General features: G+C 39.0%; 1 long non-coding RNA gene across 1 annotated transcript; it reads left to right on the forward strand.

Moving 5' to 3' along the window:
- Positions 1–6: 6 nt before the first annotated feature.
- LOC113840417 (uncharacterized) lies at positions 7–17,162 on the forward strand. The gene is made up of 3 exons (XR_011805765.1): positions 7–405; positions 1,852–13,834; positions 14,735–17,162. It is a non-coding gene; the product is annotated as an uncharacterized lncRNA (long non-coding RNA).
- Positions 17,163–19,721: the final 2,559 nt, after the last annotated feature.

The raw sequence follows: 19,721 nt of genomic DNA on the forward strand, positions 1-19,721 counted from the left end.
CGCGGCGGGGCGGTGGCGGCGGGCGGAGCGCGGCCAATGGGCGCCGCACGGGGGCGGGCACCCAGCACCGCCGGCGGGACACGGCCGGGTGGCACCCACACCACGGACCCCACACCACGGACCCCACACCTCAGACCCCACACCCCGGACCCCAGACTCAGACCCTGGACCCCGGTTCCCGAAGGTGGCGCCGCGGAGTGGGGACCTGGGGGGGGGTCTCGGCTCACGGGGAGCATCCCCCGGGACCGGGCCGTCTGCCCGCCCCCACCTCTCCCGCCGTAGCCCCTCTGTATTTGGGAGGGGGCGACTTTCTGCCCTGGAGCGCGTTGCACCCCGTCCGCCGCTGTGTTTCGGAAAGTTTCCGCACAAAGCCGCTGCCGCTCGCGATGCAATCGCAAAGAAAGTGTAAGCTTCCTTTTCTCCTGAGCATGGGGGTTTTGTGTTCTGCTGCTGTTTTGCTCTGGGTTTCTTTATTTCTTTTTTTAACTCCTCTCTCCCGATGCACACGGGAGGTTTTTCCCAACCTCGCAGCACCAGAACGGACTGCGGCGTGGGCAGGAGGACAGGGGAGGCGAGCGGCAGTGACCGTGGAGGCTGGTCCCGGAGCCTGGCCCCCTGCACCCCGGCGACCCTTTTCAGACCCTTTTCAGCCATCATGCACATTGTCATGACTTGCCAACTTTTGCTGGGACGATTTCTCTGAAAGTCAACCCCTCAAAAGAAAAAGAAAAAAAAAGAAAAAAAAAAAAAAGAAAAAGGACTTTCGAATGCATAATGCAACATGAAAGAGAAATCGTGAGCTATATCCCCTTTTTCTCAGTATCATTTCACCCTTTTCAAAGTGACTGGGCTGTCCTGCACCGTCCTTATTCGGTGTGACAGGGATCTGCCTATAGCACTTAAGTCTGCATTTATGGAGCAAGCTTCAATAGAAACATTCACTCTTCTCCCACGAGGATCCAGGAAGGTTTTGTGACAAATCTAGTGTGACCCTTCTCCTCTTAACTTAAGGGAGCTACCCACATGTGGGATGACAGAACCTTCCCTGTGTGTATGTAGTCTGAAATGCTGTCTCCAGAACTGTTTAAGATCAGATATTTCACAGCAAGAAGCAAACAAATTTGGAGATTAGTAGGGATTTTTCTTACCCAAGAGAATATTCACTCACAGGCATTTAAAGTGAAGAAAGGTTTTGGGAAGTCCTTGAGAATGTCAGGGCTGGTAGTAGTTTTAATGCCTTAAAAATCAATTTCTTTAGTAGGAAAGGTTTAATTCAGCTTCAGTGGAAAGGAAACTTTGCAATTTCCTTTCATACAAGCCAGATGAAGCTATGTTTTCTGTGCTCTTCTCTGCTGTAGCTCTGATAACCTAGTCTCAGAAAGTGACCTCAATAGCATCAGCAGCAAAAGGAGAAAAACCCTTTCTATCTTTTAGTAGTGTGAACTTCAAATTTCACTTGGTATGATTGGCATTAGAAAATTTCTTCTAGAAAAACAAATAGATTCAATGCAAAATCCTATCTTGACACAGTTGTAAAAACTGTATCTCTTGTTAGGCATGAAAGCTAGGGTTACATCAGTCCTGTCTGCCTTGTTGAATACTTGTAATACTCTTTTTCATACTTTACATTATTTTTACATTGTTTTTGTAGTTAGATTGGCTCATCAGTAACAGATACCACAATGCATACAGAAGATCCCAAATTCTCTCATCTGCGGTGGTGGTTTTACTCAGTACCACAACCACCAATGGCAGCTTACAATATCACCATTAGCCACACCCATTCTTGGTTTTGTGCCAGGCCATGTGCATATTCAGAAAGTAACATGCCTTCTGCTTCTATGCTTTCAGCTGCACTTTCTACCCCCTTAAGGTTAAGACCTGGCTCCCCTGACTTCACCCCACACTGATCTTCACCCCACACAAAGGTTGGCCTACTTGCATCCAAGAGGATTTAAAACTAATGGGGATGGGTGCCACGAGGAAAATCTCTGATCAGCAGTGCACTTTTCTGTCTGTGCTTCACCTGCTTGCAACCAGTCTTCCTATAACCCATCTCCACCATTTGAAGAGGCCAAAAATGTTGACTTCAGACTGACTCTACATCCAGGGAGCCACAACAGTCTCATCCAGGAAAGAGGACTGTTTTTTTTTTATTGTGGTTTTGGTATGTTCTCTTGCTTTTTTTTTTTTTTTTTTTTTTTGTATGTTTTATTTATTTATTTACTTACTAATATATATGTGCTTTTAAATACCATTATGAGTGCTGTGTGATCCTCCCAGCACTCCTGAGGAATCTGTCTAATATTCTGGCTATAAGCCCTGAACCATCAAGTATCCAATACTTTTATTCAATTATTAAAATGTAAACTATTTGTTTATACTTTAGTGAGAATAGATATTGAGAAAAAACAACAACAACAATGAAAACAAACAAACAAACAAACAAAAAAAAACTTTCACAGAATCACAGAATGGCTGGGGTTAGAAGGGACCTCTGAAGATCATCTAGTCCAACCCCACTGCTGACCAGGATCACCTAGAGCACATTGTGTGGGATGGCATCCAGGCAGATTCTGAAGAGAAGATAAGGCAGGTTGTGAACAGAAGGTTATCCTTCCCTCCAGAGAAGGAGACTTCACAGCCTCTGTTGCCAACCTGTTCCAGTGCTCTGTCACTCTCACAGTAAAGAAATGTCCCCTCATATTCAGCCGGAACCTCCTGTGCTTCAGTTTTTGCCCATTGCTTCTTGTCCTCTCACTGGACACAACTGAAAAGAATCTGGTTCCATCCTCTTGACACCCTCCCTCCAGATATTTATTGATGAGATCTTTCATCAGTCTTTCCCAAGGCATGCTTTAATAATGAGTTCTGTAAGTATGATGAATAACTTTTTGATACAGGTGCTAAGGGAGATGACAAGGAAGGATGCCCTCCTTGCTCTGTTTTTAAACACAGTTAGTTGTTTGTAAGCATAGTGGAATTCATGATTGTTAGCTGTCTTGGCCACAGTGATCATGGAACTGTTGAGTTTAATGTCTTTGACTGTATGAAAAAATTGTCAAAGAGCTACTAGATTTTGGGAGAACAGACTGTAGGTTGCTCAAGAAACTAGTAAGGCCCCCTAAATGTATTCAGGTCTGTAGATGCTGATCACTTTTTAAGAGCACAGGAGTAGGCAATTCCATTGTGTCAGAAGTCAAGCAACTGGGACAGAAGGCCAGTTGTCTGAATGGGATCTCATCCTGGAATGCTGGGTGGAAAAATGTATTGGGTTTATGTGGCAAGGCTTTGGTACTGGGAGGTTCCAGGGTGGCCTCTGTGAAAAGAATCCAGAAGCTGCCCCATATTAGATAAGGGCCAGTTGCATCCAGTTCCAATGGGGACCTGCTGCTGCTTTGAGCAGAATAAATAAGTGATGTTGTTTGTGCATCTGTGAAAGCAGATTTAAGAAAGGGGAAAAAAAAATAAAAAATAAAAAAAACCTGCTGGGCAACAGCAGATGGGAGAGTTAGGAGTGAGTAGTGAGACCCAGCCTTGCAGACCCCCAGGTGAGTGCAGCAGGAAGGCAGAAGGTGCTGCAGGCAGGCAGCAGCAGTTCCCCTGCGTCCTGTGCAGGGAGAGGCCCCTGGTGGAGCAGGCTGTCCCCCCTGCAGGTCCCACATGGAGCAGATCTCCATGCTGCAGCCCCCCCATGGGTGGAGGAGTCCCCTGTGGAGCAGGTGGATGTGGCCTGGAGGAGGCTGTGGCCCATGGAGAGCCCCCGCAGGAGCAGGCCCCGGGCTGGAGCTGCAGCCTGTGGAGAGGAGCCCCCGCAGGAGCAGGGGGTCTGGGGGGAGCTGCCCCCACAGCTATCTGTGGAGGACCCATGCTGGAGCAAAAAGCTCCTAGGGAATGGACCCCGTGGTACAGAGCCATGTGGAAGCAGTTCCTGAAGAGCTGCTGCCTGTGGGCAGCCCCCGCAGGCTCAGTTCAGGGAAGGACAGCATCCCGTGGGAGGGACCCCACGGGGAGCGGGGCAGGGAGTGACTGTGAAGGAGCGGTGGAGACCAAGCGGAGATGAAGCACAAGGGACTGATCTCAAGCCCTTTTCCCCCATTCCCCTGTGCTGCCTGAGTGAAGCATTTGGAAGAGGGTGGAAGATGTTTTTTATTTCTTTCATTCCCCACTTTTCTAGCTTTTTAGTAATTGGTAATACATTATATAAATCTCACTATGCTGAGTCTGTTTTACCCATGACTATAATTGTTGAGTGATCTCCCTGTCCTTATCTCAACCCTTGAGCTCTTTTCATCCTGTCTTCTCCCCCTTTCTCTTTGAAGGGAGGGAGTGAAAGAGCAGGTGTGGTGGAGCTTGGCTGCCCATCTGAGTAAAACCACCACAAACAGGAAAGAGTATGAATTTTGAAAGCAAGATCAGGCTGCACAAAGATTCTGTTGACAGTGTTGGGAGAAAATTTGCAAGGCCAAAGCTAATCGAGAGTTGAAGCTGGCAAGTATGATGGGGGACAACAAAAGTGGCTTTTTTTAAAGTATGTTAGCAGTAAAAGGAGCACCAGAGATAATATTGGTCTGTTATTTGACGAGGTTAGTCATCTCACAAATAGAGATATAGACAAAGCAGAGATGTTTAATTCCTTCTTCACCTCTGTTTTAACATCTATGATGGACCCTGGGATTCCCAGAGCCCTGAGTTGGAGGACTGTGACCACAGGAACAATAAGCTCCCAGCCAACTCTGAACTTGTGTGGGATATGCTGCTCCAGCTGGATGCACGTAAATCCATGGGGCCCACTGGAATTCATCCCACAGCATTGAAAGAGCTGTTTGATGTCATCATGAGACCTTTCTCAATTATAATGATCTTGGAAATCTGGAGAGGTCCCAGTTGAATGGAAGTTGGCTAATGTAGTCACAGTTTTCAAGAAAGGCAAGAAAGAAGACCCTGGTAATTACAGGCTTGTCAGTCTCACTTCAGTGCCCGGTAAAGTGATGGAGAAGATTATTCTGGGAGCTATGGAAAAACTCTTGAAAGACAACACAGTCATTGGCTGCAGCCAACACAGGTTCATGAGAGGCAAGTACTGTTTAACAATTTAATTTCATTTTATGGTAAGTTGCCCATCTGGTTGACCAAAGGAAACTGGTAAATGCTATCTTTTTGGAATTCAGCAAAATTTTTATACTGTTTCTTACAGTATCCTTCTGGATAAAATGTCTGGCATACAGCTGGACAAGTGAATAATATGATATGTGAACAATTGGTTGATGGGTTGGGCTCAAAGATTACAGTAAATGAGGTTACATCAGGCTGGCAGCCAGTCATGAGTGGGGTTCCCCAGGGCTCCGTTTTGGGGACTGTACTCTTCAATGTTTTTATAAATGGTTGGGATACAGGACTAAAATGCATACTCAGTTTGCAGATGATACTAAATTAGGAGGAGCTGTTGACTCCATCAAGGGTAGAGAGGCCTTGCAGAGAGATCTTGACAGTCTAAAGGGATGGGGAATCACCAAATGTGAATTTTAACAAGAGCAAGTGCTGGATTCTGAACCTTGGAAAGGGAAACCCTGACTATACATAGAGACTGGGGAATGAGAGGCTGGAGATCAGCCCCACAGGAAGTAATCTGGGGGTTTTGGTTGACGGCAAGTTGAACATGAGTCAGCAGTGTGCCCTGGCAGCCAAAAGGGCCAGCCACACCCTGAGGTGCATCAAACATGGCATAGCTAGCTGGTCAAAAGAAGAGATACTTCCTGCTCTGGTATGCACTGTCGCAGCCTCACCTCAAGTACTGGGTGCTATTTTGTGCACCACAATATAAGAGGGACACAAAACTATCAGGGAGTGTCCCAAAGAAGGCTACAGAGTTGGAGAAGGTTCAGAGGGAAAGATGTATGAGGAGAAGTGGACGTCCTTGTTCAGCCCAGAGCAGAGGATGCTGAGGGGAGGCCTCATGGTGGCCTGCAGCTTTCTCATGAGAGGAACAGAGGGGCAGGCGCTGAGCTCTGCTCTCTGGGGACAGCGACAGGACCCAAAGGAATGGCATGGAGCTGGGACAGAGGAGGATCAGGCTGGGGGTTAGGGAAAGATTCTGCACCCAGAGGGTGGTCATGGCACTGGGACAGTGGTCATGGCACCGAGCCTGAAAGAGTTCAAGAAGCATTTGGACCATTCTTTCAGATGCATGGTCTGATTTTTTGTACGGTTTTGTGTGGAGCCTGGAGTTGGTCTTGATGATCATTGCAGTTCCCTTCCAACTCAGGTTATTCTATGATATTGTGACTCCCTCCTAATATACCTTTATCCTTCAGCTCTTACATATATTAAGTAGCAGGCAGAGGTATATAGCATACAGATATATTATATATATGTAACATAATTGGGCCAGGTGGTGTATTTCATTTGCAATGCCAAAGTTTATTACAATACAAAATGAGTTTACCATATAAAGAATTTAAACATTCATGTCTAGCACTTCACCAATTCCTTTAATTACCTTTCTTTAATGTATCATCAACAGCACTTCATAACTCTAACAAGCTATCTAAATTATGCCTTGAAATGCTTTCCTCTTTCTCATACAATCTAATGATATTTAAATAATGAATAGAGTTTATATCAAATAGTATGGTTTATTTTATATGAATTAAAAGAATGGCTTAGCTCTGTGGACCCAGAAACATGTTCAGTAAATCCTATTTCATGGCAGCTGGTGATGACAGAAAAATTTCTTTCATGAAGACTACTGGAGGAGCAAAAATGTGAATAATACAAATAATCATGCATTTAAGCATTTCAAATTTCAGACTGCTAATTAGTTCCTACGGCAAAGAGTTCTTGAAAAGGCTGCATTTCATGCTGAAAAAAGTAGCTCAAGACTTGAGACATTTACATTCATTGAAACATATTACCATATAAAGCCTTTTTTGCATTAAGACTATCTCATGTTGAATGTGGGTGCCCAGAAAATATCTTCTGACTTAATTCTGTCCTCATTAACACTGAGGATAGAGATATACTAAAAGAGATTGCCTGAGAAAGCTATAACATTTTTGTCATTGGATGTCTTTTGGACCAAGTTACACAAATCTCTGGATTCTTAACTCATGATGGAAGTACAGATGAGGCAACATTTTCAGGTCCCTTCTAACTACTGTGTGTGTGTGTGTGTGTGACTCTAATGTAAATCTCCTCAAATTACAGTGAGTATACGTATCTGATTCTTGTTTAATAGCTTCCTACAGAATACTTAATATTGTAGCAAGGTCATGTCCATGCTTCTATTTCAGGAATATGCTTTATTCTTGCTTTTGCTTAACAAATTTAAACTCTGCTGTATGCAACATGCTTAATAGTATCAACTATTCAAGTTTTGTTGTATAGAAGAAACATCATTTAAAACACTGAATGATTCTTTATCATATTTTTAAGTAAAACTGGTACTTAGATCTGTTTTCATGCAAACATCAATATCCTTAAATATTTCCATTCATGGCTAAAGCAAAGATACCAGACATCCCCATTGTTTGCTTAAGTTAATGTGCACAAAACACTAATACTGTGCAAAAGAAATACTCTTACAAACTATGAATATCTTCTGTGCCTCTATTTGTCATTATCCATACATGCTTTTGTTAAGATGTCTTTCTCTTTGAAATGTAATCTACTTGCTATTATACTAGAAACATAGTCTTATATTACATTTTAAGCATTACTAGTATTGCAAATAGCAGCATTTCAAATACATCAGTTTTATAATGCAATAGCTTTCCTATGTGCTGTAGAATTAAAGATGAACCAGTAAGCATTTCTGTATTGTAAACTGCATTTATTCCACTGTCTAAGATTCAAGGTTTGGGTTAGGGATGCTTAAATTTCTTATGATGTTCAAAGACACTAAAAGCAGGTCAGAATCTGTATTCAAATTCATTGCTACTTTTGTTCTTGTGACTAACATGCAATGATGACTTACTGTTTGCAATTGCTTTACAGAACAACTGCAGGATCAATAGTGTAGAGACAGTTGCAATAAGCTTACATGAATCTCTGAGCAGTGTCTTTGTGTGTGTGATAGGAAGATAACTTCTTTCTAGAAAAAATGCTACAGTAGGTCCTTAGATAGTGTTAAAACTAAATCCCAATTAAGACATATTCTCTACTTTACATTATTTCTGCAGTCATGTATTTAACCCGTGCAGAAGGTCCCCAGCTGAATTTGCAGTGTAACAGCAAGGAAGGATGTTTAATTTAGGGGTACACACTATTGTAGTTATTGCATTGCAGATTTCCCTGATCCAGGCACAGTTTTTTACAGTTGTGAAATATAAACTAGATTAATATTCAAGAAGAGTGATCATGCAGAGAGAGGTCAACCTAAAACAGGACATTGTCAGCTGTCATGATCTCCTCATTTCCTTTGTGACATGGGATGTTGTGAATGTCCCATAGACCTTGGTATAAATATGCAAATTTTCTGCTAATTCAAAGTGTCTGTCAGCTACTATGCCTTTCAGGAAGGCTAAAAACACACTGCTTTAAATCAAAATGACCATCATATTCCTAGAGGCTATATGCATGAAATTCAATAATGATGAGCACTACTACCCATATTTTGTTTTCAGTGAGACTCAAGACAGTCTGCCTTCAGGGAAAATGATCATCCTGTATTTTTTATAATTGGGATGAACAGAAAAAAAATAGGAAGCAGAAATAAGGATTAGAGAACACTTGGAAACTAATAGAAGAAAATGGGAGAAAGGAAGTAGATACAGAAGAAGGATGGGGATGGACAGATTAATCATTCTGGAACTGTCAGAGAAGGAAACTGTTATGTATCTAGTTCAATGAAAAAGAAGGAAGAACAAAAGCGGAGTCTAGAGAAGGGACAAGAAACCACTTTAATGTAGGAGGATGATTAACGCATTCATGTTGAAGAAACTGAGGTAAGAAATACTTATGTCTGTCTTTTGCCTTGGTTCATCCTTCCTGTGCCAGCCAAAGAAAAAAATAATTTTTAAAAGGAAGACTAACAGTTGTCTGCTTTGCTTGAAGGTACCTGCACCTGTGCTCAAGCCCCAAGTTCACTTCACCGGTTTGATAATATTCTGCTTTGGATCAGCAAGGAGACTGCTGTTTACTTAAAATTTTCTTTTTGGTTAAATGAATGAAAGTCAAAAATGTTTCTGGTCATATGTGCATGCTTGCAGATTAGCAACCTGTAAATAATAAACACAATTTAAATGTAAATTTTTAAAACTCCAGTAAGAACTCCCATCTCTGATTACACTAACCTCCAACTCCTTTCTTCATAAAGGGAACGGGACATATTTTCTATCAACGCTAAACCTAGGCCCAGGGTTTAAGTATTCCCAGGCCAGACTGTGAGAGTTAATCAATAAAACCTTCATTAGTCCAGCCCCTCTGAGACTTTCCTTAGGAGTCATGGGAAATTAGTGATACTTTAAAAAGACTGCAAACACCTTCTTACGATGCTAATTGATGCTCATATTGCAGAAGAGAAGTTGAAGAAGGATCACTGACAAACCTTAGCATTGGGGTAGCTCTGCTCATGCATACAACAAAGTCTAGGTCCAAACTGTCTCCAGATCATCTCTAACTCAGGGAAGTGACTCCACCACTTCCCTGGGCAGCCTGTTCCAATGTCTAACAACCCTTTCAGTAAAGAAGTTCTTCCTAAGATCCAACCTAAAACTCCCCTGGCGCAACTTAAACCCATTCCCCCTCGTCCTGTCACCAGGCACGTGGGAGAACAGGCCAACCCCCATCTCGCTAGAGCCTCCTTTGAGGTACCTGTAGAGAGCAATAAGGTCGCCCCTGAGCCTCCTCTTCTCCAGGCTGAACAAGCCCAGCTCCCTCAGCCGCTCCTCGTAGGACTTGTTCTCCAGACCCCTCACCAGCTTCGTTGCCCTTCTCTGGACCCGCTCAAGCACCTCGATGTCCTTCTTGTAGCGAGGGGCCAATAACTGAACACAGTACTCAAGGTGCGTCCTCACCAGAGCCGAGTACAGGGAGACGACCACCTCCCTAGCCCTGCTGGTCACACTGTTTCTTATGCAAGCCAGGATGCTGTTGGCCTTCTTGGCCACCTGAGCACACTGCTGGCTCATATTCAGCCGACTATCAACTCCTCTGTTTTCACAGCAGAAATCAAGTTTAAGGAACTATCTGAAACAGATAATAATTCTGGCTTTACATCTATTAATGTAGAGGATGCTTGGTGGAAATTATTTGGTCTGCTTGTTTGTTTTGGGGTTTTTGTTTGTTTGGTTGGTTTGGTTTTGCAAATGGGTAATCACAATTAGAAAAGCAAGGGAGATATAGTATTAAATAAATTTTTCATTCATTTGAAAAGCTATGCTTTATTTTCATTGATTTATAATGTTCCTTAACTCATTACTACATGCAGAGCAATATGTTTCCTAAACACATCGTAGAGAAGATATAAATGAGAGATTGCTGTATGAATTTTCCATGTCTGAGAAATGGAAAGAAAAAAAATCTCTTTCTGAGAAGCTATATGGTACATGGATTTGTAAGGTTCTACTATATTTTAATAACTATGAATGATCTCCTAGTGAGAACCATCATTTTACTAATAGTTCCCAGCAGGATATCCACCTAGGCACTGTAGATTTGGAGGTAGAGATGGAAGCTTTTGTTTGAATTCAAACCACAGCAGGAGCCATTCATACTTTAGAAACTAATTCCCATTTTTATTATCGCTATTTTTAATTTTGCTTAATTTAATGGTGGTTAAAATGTATAGATACTACAAAATTGCCTGACTTTTCTTGCTTTGTGTTAGGAAAAAAAAAAAAAAAATCACACAAAAGAGCTTCCCATATGCCTTAAGCTATATTTTCTTACTTATCTCTGTTTGACAGCAACACTTTGAGGCATTTGCTGAGATCATGACTGTGGCTTGTTGTGAATTTTTCTCCGTTTTTTCCCCCCTCTAATTGGAAAACTAATTCAACAACACTTTGTGGCATCTTTATAAGTTTCAACAAAAGGAAACTTGCTATATACAAAACTGACTTTCTGGTTGGTAGGTGAGGTTACAACTACAAGTAATTTCATCTGTTCTGCACTCACCCAGCATACAAAGGATTTGGACTCAAATCCTCCATCTGAGAAGGTTTTCTGGCTTGTATGTGCAGTTGAATGAGCAACCCCTTTTTCTTGACAGGTAAGCTACCTCAAAATGATCTTGTATTCACTGGTGATAAGAGTGCCTGTGCAAACAGTTACTGTATAACATCCAACAGACAATGCAAATTCACGGTACATCTTTTCCTGTGGTAACCTGTTGGTGAAGCTGTAGTCTCAGCTTGTGTTGCTGTGATTGAGTTCATTTTTTTCAAGGTAGTTTTTGATGACAGTTTCAAAGTTTGAGTGGGAGAAGAAGGAAGAGAAACTCCATAGCCTCATGCTTAAGAGAGGGCAAAACTGCTGGTCTATCACACTCCAAGTAAGATTTTTAAGCAGTGGCTTAGGAAGGGCAAGTTTCTATCTCTAAAGGGCATTAATATCATAATAGCCTCTCTCATTTTTTATTTTTATTTTTTTTTCCTTCCCCTTTCTATTTTATTTCTCTGCACACTGGAATTTAGCATTCCAGCAATAGATAATCAGGGTACTAGGTATTTAAATTCCCAAAGGATAGGCAAATATTCCAAAATTACAGTTCACATAGGAGAGACTGATGCTGACTGGGGCAGGAAAAACACACAATGTAATGCAATTTTCCTTTTGCCACCCAGATCAGTGGTAATGCATGAAGTAAATCTAAGGTTTAGTTTCTGATTCCGCTGAAGAAAATGCTAAAATGTTCATTGACTTCAGCAGGGTTAGGATATCACTTCAGCTCTCCTGCCTTCCAGCCCTATACTCAAAATATGAACCAACTAAATATAAAAAAAACATGTCATGAAAGATAACTAATTTAACTAAAGTACATTTCATCAAATATTATCTCTCAGGCTGAAAAAAATAAAAATAAAAGTAAAAAAACACAAACATATCCCATAGAAATTGCATTAATAATCTAATACTATTAGTTGTAACCTGCTCAAAGATGGTGTAGAGGATTTATTTTTTTTTCCCATATTTTGATGACTCAGGAAAAGCATACAAAATCTTAACTGGTCACAGTTATAGAAGTCCTTTAAAAGCTTTTCAATTTTAAGACTTTTTCATCTGAAGAAAATGTAAGCACTGTATCAACTTCAGAGACTTTTTCTCTTGACTTTTAAAAATATGATTTGCATTAAATAAAATGCAGAGGACTTTTTAGTTTTGCTTAGAATACTTTAAGTTTTAGTGCTCTTAAAAACAAATTATGTCACAAAACCAAATATAACTATGTTTGATGGAAATAAAGATCATAGTAAATATTTTTATAGTTCAGAGAAATGTTATGGAAAGAAAATTTGATTTACCAAGCTTATAACAGACTGTGAACTTTAACATTAAAGCTAAAGGGATGTTTGATTTTGAAATCCCTGTTTCAGCCCTTCCTGAAAAAGATTATTGTCTGAAGAAAAAGAACATATACATAGATATATATATACACACACACAGACACACACACATGAAGTGCAGTAAACCACAGAATGTAAAAATACTCTAATTACAGAGAGAGACAAATGTACATTCAAAGTGCTTAAACAGGAAATTACCACCTATCTGGGCAGCATTTTGACAAATGGTTTTTATATGTCTATTTCAGCTGACTGAATAGTTGAATAGGGGTAAAGTCTCTCTTGGGCCTAGGCTAGACAAAAGTAGATAATTAATATAGATTTGTGCCATAAACAAATCATTTGAAATGCTTTTGCTCAGCTTCTGTAAAGTACTGTTGTCTAGTTGTATGTTCCCTGTTGAGAATTTCCATAATGCATATCACAGATGTGCCATGTCTAGGTCTGTGCTTCCTCTCCACCTCCTTGCCTCAAAAAACAAAACAAAACAAAACAAAACAAAACAAACAAAACAAAACAAAACAAAGAGCATGCAAAGCAAAGAGAAAAGGACACAGAACAGAGCTGTAGTGTGCTATGTCAGTCCTCCCCTGGCAGCTGAATTTGTTCTGAGGCCAGTTTCTACCAGTCTGAAGTCTGATATGGAGCACAGGCATATTCTGTTCTCAGTTTCGAGGAGGAGCTTGGGAAGCCCTTTTGGCAATAATAGTAGTTTTTGATGAGTTCCATGTGGTGCTGGCTTCCCCAAAAATAGATAGCTTGCAGATTTTATAGTATGATACAAGAGTCTTCCTCCATTTGAGAGTATTGACCCTCAGTACCTGTGATGTATTACCTGGTTTTGATCACACCATTGCAAAGCAGCACCTTTCTCAGAGTTTCCCTGGAAAACTTAGTGCAGGATGTAGTTTGAATCTAAGACTCCTCCAAGCATTTCTGTCAGCATCTCGGATTATGAAGATTTGAGGTGTGCATCTCACAATGCAGCATTACTAGGGTGATGATTTTAGAACTGAGACTGAAGAAAAATATGTGCTTATTGGTAAGCAACTTTGACAGTCAGCAAACAAGTTGGTGACAAATGAGCTCAGGCTTGCTTCAAAAAATCCCTTTTCCTTGTTAGATTAATTTTTAATCTGAGAATCTGTGCTATTCTGTTTTATTGCCCAACAAACAAATTGAAGAAATAGAATCTTGCACTGTTACATGTTCACAGACTTGTTTCTTTGCTGAAAGATTCTACACCACACAAATGATTTTTTTTTTTTTTTTTTTTTTTTTTGTCCCCAAAGGAAGGATATCTCTTCCTGAAGACCACCAGTGTTTGGGTTTGTATAAAGAACATTTTCTCTGTTTGATTTTGTGTTGTTTCCTCATTCTTCCACACCATCCCTCTCTCCCCTCTCACCCTGCCTAACCTCCACAGCACTGCCTGTTTATTTTGCTTTGTCTGCTTTATGACACTGGAAGTTTTTCTGATTGGATTGTGTGTCACTAACTTACATTCAGCTTTAGATTTTACCTTACTGAGCACTCCCTTAACACTGGGAAATGTGTTCAAACTCCTGAAAGATGGATTTGATCCCTTACTCTTCAAGGAAAGTAGCATTTTCATAAGGTAAAGCTTTTAAAGCTTTTAAAACCATGCTGAATAACTTTGCTTAGCAGTACAGTGCTCTATTGAAGCACATCTCATTCTTATATTCACCAGGAGAGGAAAGTAGAAGTAAAAATCTTACATTTAAGCTTGCTCTGCAGATGTTCTCTTTACACACACTGTACATGCTCTATGGGTGCTGAACAGCTCATGCAAACCCTGCCGCAATTCTTGCATCTTTTTTACCAGTTGCCAGGTAATGCACTGTCTTCTGCTTGTTATCACAGTATGTATCTTCATCTTCTTTATTTACATTCTGGATTAAGATTTTATTATTTTAGGCAATTTGAATTTGCAGTCACTGTATTAAAGTACAGTTTATTCTTATCTCAATTTTTTTTTGTCCTTGGTACAGTAAGTCTTTGGGGCATTAATCTTTCTGTTGTAAGGGGTTGTTCCATATTACAGCTACTATTATCTTTCTCTTAAGAAAGACTCATTTTAATCAATCAAGACTGGAAGACTTACTCCTCTGTAGTTTCAATTCTTCATGACTTTGCAGTTGAAAACTACTACATCAGCATGTTCCAATTCCATATTAACTAAAGCTGATCTCTGATTTCTGTCTCAGGTCTTGAAAGAACATTAACTGAAGCAAGCTACCACATCAGCTGGTACCCTACAATCACAATTAACTCTGCTGTAATGAATACCTTCCCTCTCCTTCCAGCCGCTCCATTTCTACTCCACTTCCATTTCTGTGGGCAATCAGTCCTCACCTGTAGCCCCAGGCTGCTCTGACTTTTCATGCAGTGACAAGTCACTCTGAACACAAGGTGATGATGTCCTTCCGCAGGGAATCTGTATCTGAGATGTGAAAACAATTTAAAACTAGAGCTCCCAGTTGAAGCCTTTATACAGTTGGTCTTCTCAGCTGTATAAATGAAGTTGAAATGGGAGTTGAGGTTTCACAGCAACAGCTGAAGTGAATATCTGGGCTTCTCCTGTGTTTTTTTTTTTTTTTTTTTTTTTTTTTCCCCAATAAATAAATAAATAAATAAATAAATTGGAAGGTGGATATGTAAATTCATCTCCTTGATCTTTTAAACTTACTGACATCCTTCAACACATGGCTGCCAATATGGCAGCCTTTTGGATGACTTTCTTTCCAAGCTTCTGGACTGTTCAGCTAAGGAGGTGTGTAAGAGCAGATGTTAAAGCCAGTAGTTTTCCATAACACTGGTAACAACTGGTAACATCTGATGCCATTAGGCATCTGATAGAGACCAGACAATTAGATTTTTTTCCCCTTGACTTTTGTATGTCATGTTTTTATTACATGGCTTGAGAAAATAAATAATAATTATTATTATTAATAAAAAAGTAATAAATCAGCAAAAGTGAAGTAAAGCCTTCACAATCCTTCCTACCTCTCAGTCTGAGTCTCTGTAAAGCTTTTGTTTTCTTCTCTAAGCAAATCACAGCATAGAGAAATCAGATGTGTGAAATTCTCCTCATCTGAAAGATTCAAGAAGCTATGATGTATTCCACCACGATCAGGAAAAGCTGTTAGTTCATGTTATTCAGAATTTAATAACTCTTTGATTCATGCTCGAAGGGATGGTTTGGGACAAATAGCACAATGCCCTGTGAAACTGCAGGCCCATGTTTTGACAGGCCTGTAATAAAGCTAGGTCATATGTGTGTGAATATTCCAGCCAGAAACTACTCAGTGGCCACGTTAGATATAACATAAAAGGACATATTAGAAAGGAGGCTTTCCCTGCAAAGCCCAAGTCTTTGGAGTCAGTGAAAACTCTATTTCACAAGTGTTTTTGTTAGCATACAGAAAAAGAAAAAAAAATAAACCTATTTAAAAACATTTAAATTTTAAAATTTATAAACCTACATGTATTTAAAACATATATCACAGAAGAAACATACATCAATAAGTCACTGACTGAAATAAGCTGTCTGCAATAAATATTTTCTTGTAGGAAAATGCCAAGGCGTGCAGGACAAGAGACAATAGATCACACAATCAATAACAGCAACAACAATGACAATGTGCTTTTTACATTAAAATAAATAAATAAATAAACAAAATTTCTGATGAAAGAAACAATATGTGGTTGGTGTTGATGCAGATTCTGTTGTTTGTCAGACTCTTTAACATATAATTTTCAGACATACAAGTGTACGTTATAAAATTAGCTCATATATTACATCAGACTAAGTAAAAAAAACAACCACACGTTTTGAAATATATATTTTGGCATTTGAAGCAAGACCGTCTACTAGAGAATGCTCAGTCAAAAACAGAAAATGGAGATATTCATTTTCCAAAATATTTAAAGGAAAAAAATAATCAAAAAACAAACAATCAAACAAAACACTTTCTCCTTAATTTAAAGCATGTGTGTTGTCCTAAGATGGTAGTATGCATGTACATGAGTCCATTTTCAGAAATTCCTGACTCAGTCAGGGTACTTAGAGACAAGATTTTAAGTTCTTTTTCCAGATGCATTTTACTATTTGGTTGTAGGCTGAGCTGTTTTATTACACAGTACTTCAGAATGTTTTAACGTTTTAGGCAAAATAAACTCAATTTGCTAGAACAGAGTCCATTCAAATCATTTTTACCTTTAGCAAATCAGTTTGCCTCATAAAGGATTGAGGACAATGCACAATTTGTAAAGAACTTCTATTTTAGGAAATATCCTATGCCAAATTAATGTAACTAAGTTACATTTGGCCCATCTGAAAAATTTAATCCATTCTCCCACTAAGTAAGATTTTTATATATATGAAAGCACAGATTTACCATTGTTCAACATTTGATCAAATTGGTTTTTTATCTGAGCAGTAACTGAATCTACAAAAGCTGACAACGAATACTGACAAAATGATACCCTGACTGAGTCCATGTTCTCACCTTCTGTTTTAGGGTTCTCAGGGGAAAATCTGAAGGAATTTTAGACTAATGACAAATGGTTTTAAATAAAATAATAAGGGCAAAAAACACTTAAGGCAAAAAGAATAAGGCAAAAAAAAAAAAAAAAAATACTGCTCCCCTGCACACAAGCAATGCCTATTAAAGAATTTTTTTAAAAAAGGTTTTCTGATGACTGGCTTTATGGAAGCACTTACTTATCTCTAGGCATAAGATTAGCAGCGTATTTACAAACATTAAAACATTTATCAGACACTAGATTTAGATTTTGCATACTAACCAGTGCTTGCAAGCATGTTATATGGATTGATTCACATATCAATATCAAGAATTGTTTGCTGTTTATGGTTGGACTATATGATTGGTATGCTAGCCGCTGTCTTCCCTTACAGTTCTAAGTGGTTCAGAGAGGACTCCACCACACTTTGGAGGCAGCAGGAAAAATCAGACTAAAATCATCTTCAGAAGGCAATATCTTGCTCATGAATTCCTCAAGATCTGTAGCTGGGTTGTAAAATAGCAAGAGCATAGAAGGAGATAGCACCAACCACTACACTGCAGTATGTACTGCAGGACTGTATTTCCCTTGTGTTATTTCAGAAATCACATTCATAATAATTTGCTTGTGTTTTGGATAATGCCTTCTTTTTGATCATGAAAATATTGGAAGGATTTCAGACTAAAGCCCCCTGTTTATGATACCGCCTAGTTCTTACAGTTATTATTTGCATGTTTCTATATTTTCTTCAGATTCATTCTACTTTTTGGGTACATTTAAGAACAGATGGAGAGGCTTCTAAAATGGCATAGTTATATTCATAATCTAAAATTAGAAATAGGGTGCATATGTGGACTAATATTTATAGAAATAAATACAGATTAAGGAGCAGTGCCAAATACAGGAAGATTTTTGAGTCTGTTAAAATCCATAATCAAGTTTTGTGTTTGAAAACTAAACTACATTAAAGTAGACAGGCGACTGCAGTCATCACATATTATTTTCAGAGGCTGCACTTTGTAAGTATTTAAAGGATAAGAATCACTCTCACACGCTCACTCTCACATGAGATCCTATCTTACCTACAAGGAGAATTTTAACAAGGTGTTGAATTAATCCACTGAGAAGTCAAAGCACCAAACAAGAGCAGCACAGAGGCAGTACTACAGAAACTGGCTCAGTTTGCACCCACTCCTAGCATGTGATTCTCAAAGGGCAGAATCCATTCATATTCAATTTGGATTTTACATTAAGCATCTACTGATCAACTCTGTTCACCTTACTGGGACATGATGTGGAGTTTGGGGCCTAGGTTAAAGGCTGAAGTGTGAGTAATGCTCTGTAGTTATGCTGTTGCTATCTTAATTTCAGCAAAACTTCTGCTAATGAGGAAATTCAATACAAATGTTACAGCTTTTTATATGATCACATATTATATTTGTATTAATCTAACTGCAGCTTCAAAAGATAAAAAATGCAAAAGTACACTGGACATGTTGCTGAGATAAGATGTTTCTCAAATCCAACACATCATTTCATTTGAACAATTTCCAAGAAAGAATGCTCCAAGGATAACTGTTGTGTCAGACCTTAAAAATCAAAAGAAATAACTTACTTCCTAGTATGTGAATGTACTACAACCCCGGCTGTTAAATGTTCCAAGCTTTGAGTGAATTTTAAAGTGTAGAGGAGCTGCCTAGTAGCCCCAGCTTTGAATAGAGTTCAAAAATAATGTTTGAACATTTAAATGTTTGGAATCTTCTGCTAAAAGTAAGATTTAAATCCTGTTGCATTTCTATTCCATGTATCCATTTTTTTAAATCAATTCCTAAAGCATTTTGTTTTCTTGTTAAGTAGTATGTTGTTTATATTTAATATGTTAGAATTGATTAATTGCATAATTTTTTATTTTTCTGCTTTCTAGCCCTAATTTAGAGAATCACTTGTGTGACAATTTTCTGAACAAGGATGTTCTTTTCAGTTAAGATTATAAAAAAAATAAAAGTTTGTTTATTGAATGGTTAAATTATTTTAAGCTATCTAAATAGAAACTATTTAAAAGTTTCAAATATAAATACCTAAATGTCTTCTATCCATGTACTATTATTTTTAGACTGATAATGATAAATTGACATGTTGATAAATTGAAACTTAAAATTATAAATTATACTGATACACACAAAGATTATGGACACCTGTAAATGACATTCTGACAGTACACTTTGAAGTAGTAAAACAGGCAAAGGAGAAAGGTCTCTCATTCCATTTGTCATCCTCAGCTGTCTAATAACTGCAAGAAGAAACCTTATACCATTTTTTCTATCACAGAATCACTGGACTGATGAGACATCTGGTACGTATCCATCCAGATAGTACTGAGTCCTTGATGTTCAAAAAGAAAACAGAAGGAAAAAAAAAATGTATTATATACCCTTGGGTTCACTAGTAAACTTCAACTGCTATGTAAATTTCAAATTAAGTTCAATTTCTATTTTTTTTATAATAAAAATTATCTCTGATGCCATATGTCCTGTGAGTTACTCCTTCTTTCATGTACTACTGTAAGTTGTTTCTTTCCTTTGTGTAAACCTGAAAATATGACAACATGTATACACATTGACAAATGGAACAAAAGGGTTTTTTTAAACCTTAGCTGAGTGTCAGAAA

Source organism: Anas platyrhynchos, chromosome Z, assembly GCF_047663525.1.
Source record: "Anas platyrhynchos isolate ZD024472 breed Pekin duck chromosome Z, IASCAAS_PekinDuck_T2T, whole genome shotgun sequence".
Lineage (NCBI taxonomy): Eukaryota > Metazoa > Chordata > Aves > Anseriformes > Anatidae > Anas > Anas platyrhynchos.